Source organism: Elephantulus edwardii, unplaced genomic scaffold (genome assembly GCF_000299155.1).
Source record: "Elephantulus edwardii isolate Elephantulus edwardi_28Jun2011 unplaced genomic scaffold, EleEdw1.0 scaffold00007, whole genome shotgun sequence".
Lineage (NCBI taxonomy): Eukaryota > Metazoa > Chordata > Mammalia > Macroscelidea > Macroscelididae > Elephantulus > Elephantulus edwardii.
The window spans coordinates 34,835,916-34,840,003 of NW_006399757.1; the positions used below are offsets into that span (position 1 = coordinate 34,835,916).

Below are 4,088 nucleotides of genomic sequence, written 5' to 3' on the forward strand. Positions count from 1 at the left end.
TGGGATAATTGGGATGGGAGTGTCAGAGACAGTGCGATTGGCACAAGACAGAGCGGAGTTTAGGGCTGTTGTACATAGGGTTGCTATGAGTCGCAGGCAAATCGACGGCACATAACAACAACAACAACAACATCCCTGACTGAAATACACGAGCCTTGCTGAATTGTTGTGGATTCTCTTCCACCTGCAGAACTAACTGCACAGAGTGTTTGGGTTGCTGATGCTGATGGTGAAGAACCAGGACAGGGAGGCGTGAGCAGTGGGGGATGGAGAAAAAGTAGAGCTAGAAGGATAACCAAAACCTTCTAGATACAGCAAGCCAAAGAAGCTCTCGATAAATATTCCAATAAACACCACAAGAGAACTCTAAGTAATGGAGAAAATACTAAATGAGGGCTTAAAACAACTGGAAGTCAGCTCTGGTTATTATTTAGATGGACAGCCAGGGTCAATCATAATATTTGCCTATAAATGATGACATTTTGCTGAATGACCTATCTCAGCATAAAAGGACAAATACTGCATAGTGCCACTGTTGTAAAATGAGACTGACATCGGGATTGGGGAGAGGCTGAGAAAGATGGGATAAATTATGTATACTGCATTGAAAATAGTTAAGGGAGAAAACTGTTTAAAAGGGATACATGATTAGATATTGTTGTCATGACAGGAGTCCAGAACAAAGGCTGCACAGTGGAGCGGACTTGGGGGAGTAGGAATTATATAACAATGAAAGAATTTTTCTTTTACTTTTCAAAGAGAAGAACTAACTGGGGGGAAGGGTGGGCAGTGAGAAAAGTGCAACAATGTATGAATGAAAATCCAAAGTCTCTGCAAACTTTCACTAAAATTAATTTAAAAAACTATGCTAAATGACTGCTACTCTGAGGGAGAAATATGGGCAGTACTCTTCTGTAAAGATGACAGTCTCAGAAACACAAAGGGTGGGCGCTCTGAGTTGGGGTCAACTCACAGCAGTGATTGTATACGGAGTATTACAATATGCTGTGGGCTTTACTTGTAATACATTCAATTCTCACAGCCTACTGAGGTAGATTCTAGTGCTTCCATTTTATAAATGAAGACATTTAGCCACAGAGAAGTGTGAGGTCACATGATGTAATATTTGTCAAATGTGGGGTTTGGATATAGGTAAACTCTACCAGTCATGCTTAAACACCATGCTATTCATGTTACTAAGCTTCAATTTTGGCTTCAGTTTCAGTGCTTAAAAATGGGAAATATTGGGCCAGACAATGGTTAAATTCCTCTTTGGCTCTAAAACATTAAAATTCCTCTTTGGCTCTAAAACATTAGGGTTTTAATGCCATGAATTGTACACATATTTATTACATTATAGTTAATCTGTGTTGGAAAACTGAACTTTAGAGTCAACGTCGGGATTATTTTCTAATGTTTGGTGTGTTTCAGTCACCTCACAATACAGAGTTTGCCCGTTCACCAAGAATGGTCTTCCTCAGTCTCCATGGGCATTCTACCCATTCTTCAAAGCCCAGCTACGTCCTCTAAGTAGCATTCTTTTTTTTTTTTTAAAGAAAAAATAAATTAAAGTGGGGGTGTTTTAGGTTTTGGGGGTGGAACTAGGGAAAATATATGAACTAAGGAAAAGAATTGATGTCAGACAGAAGACAGGGTGCAGGGAGACACTAGAGATAAAGAAAAGTAACACCACCATCCTTCCACCCTAGTTTTGTTGATGGTTTGTGTTCCTGTTCCAACAACAGACAATTGTTCTCCACCAAAAATTATATGCAATAGTGAGTACTTAGTTTGTTGCTGTTATGTACCATTGAGTCAGAACTGAGTCATAGCTGAGCCTCCAATGGATTTTTAGACTGTAAATTGCACAGGAGGAGATTGCCTATCTTTCTCTTAAGAAGCAGTTAGTAGATTCAAAATGCATGCCTTTGTGTTGACAGTACAACTCCTTACCACTAAGCCACTAGAGCTCTCTCTATCACAGGAACCTACCTATCTCTTTCAGGCTGAAGAAGACAACACTCACTCATTGCCATTCAGTTGTAACTGCTCATAGCTGAGCCTTCAGGGGGTTTCAAGAAGCTGTAAATCACAGGAGAGGAGGTAGTCCATTTTTTCTCTAATGTCGCAGCTGGTAGATTCAAACTCCTTGCCTTTGAGTTGGCAGGGAAATGGAAACAGAAGGGAAAAGAAACTGTAAGAGAGGGACATCCAAGATGCAAGAGGAAAAGCACTTGCAGGCTCACCTAGAAAGAATTCTAGAAGCTACTTGAGCAGCATCCAATGCCCCACACCCATCTTCCTGATTCTGACTCCTTTCCCCTGTCCTCTCTACTGGTTTCTCCTGTTTTCCACCATTAAAATGGCCCTATAGAGTCACTGGAGGCTGAGAAGGGAGAAGTGAGATATTTCCCAGGCCTTCTGCTTGGGGCAGTGTCTCCGGCAACAGCTGTACTTCCTCCATACCTCCAGGCCCCACTGGACAAGCCCTGCCTGGCCCTTCCTTATCTTTTGTCCCTCTAGTTCTAGGGGAGGAGATGCTTTCAATAGTTGCTAATCTCAGACTGGCCTTACCTCTCCCTCCTTTCACTTCCAGTTCTTCTGATACTTTTGTAACTAACTCATAGAATTAAGTTACCACTATGTTACTTTCGCGTGGATTCACCCCCAGAGTTCAAAGACATCTTTTCTAAGGGGATTTGAAACAGAGTATCTAAAGAGAAAGAAATCCACTCATGCCAGGAGCAGGGTCTACAGCCTTCAATCTAAATATAAAAGAAGAGGCTTGTGAGCTAAGAATTTATCTGTAAAATGAACGGGTAATGCCTAGCCCTACATGATTTACTTGATTTAGTTCTATCCCTTGGATCCCAGTTTAGAGAATATCTCGAATACTTGATTGAACCCATCTATTATGAGTAAAGGGAGCTCTAGTGGCCTAGTGGGTAAGCGTAACTGTACTGCCAACCAAAGGCAGGTAATGCGAATCCACCAGTTAGTTGATCCAAGAGAGAAAGATGGGGCAATCTCCTCCCATGGATTTATAACTTCTGAAAACCTGCTGGAGAGTCAGCTATTAGTCATTTTCAGCTTGACAGAAATGAGGAGGGATTATGAGTAAGGAGGACACGTATTTGGGTATGATGGGGAGAAAACAAGAAAAGTGGAAGCTATTTTTAGATTTTGGAAGTGCTGCTTTTTTTTTTTTTTTTTTCTCTTTTGCTTTTTTTCCAAGATTAGGTCTCTGGACTGGTCTATCAAGACATTGTTGTTGTTAAGTGCCATCCACCCTGTGGACAGCAGGCCTGAACCTTGTCCTATCCTGAACCATCTGAGAGCTCTATCCTGAACCATCTGAGAGCTCTGATATGCTGGAGTCTGTTGTTAAAGACACTGTCAATCTATCTTGTTGAGGATCTATCTTCCTTTTCCCCCCAACCCTCAATCTGCTCTTAGCATGAGGTCTTTCTCCAAGGACTGGACCTCCTGACAACGTGTGCAAAGTCTGTGAGCCTAAATTTCAGCAGCCTTGCCTCTAAGGAGCAGCCTGGTTACACTCCCTCCAAGACAAGCATGTTTGTTTTTTGGTAGTCCGTGGAATATTCAGGAGGAGTTGCAAACAGCCGAATACAATCTTACATTTACAGCTTTCATCTTTCAGCTATCCACAGCTGAGTAAAACCAGGTAGACTTTTTAAGGAATCCACAGTTTACTGGAGGCACTGAGCAAGCACCTGCTTGACCTCTTTCTCCCAAGACAGACTGAGGCCAGTCCCACGTGGGCATTCTGGTGCTGGTGGGCATTCTGTCGGGAAGCTGCACACAGGGATTTGACAGGTGAAAGAAGGAGCTATTGGGATTTTCTTCACATGAGAGAAGGGAGTGGGGGTCAAAACCGGGAGGAATGTGGAGGTGAAGAGGAGGTTGAAAGGTGTAGACACATGGATGGACTCTGAAGTCAAGATGTTGGAGCTTGAGGCCACAGTGAGCCAAAGAAGGTGCCTGGACATCAGTGTGGCAAGGTCACATCTGGGATGGCAACTTTTGAGCGCTGAGCGGATTCCGACAGATGATGAAGTCGAGGAGCT

General features: G+C 42.7%; 1 pseudogene; it reads right to left on the reverse strand.

Moving 5' to 3' along the window:
- LOC102875309 overlaps positions 1 to 3,804 on the reverse strand; it is a 16,292-nt pseudogene extending 12,488 nt beyond the window's left edge.
- Between the last annotated feature and the right edge of the window lie 284 nt (positions 3,805 to 4,088).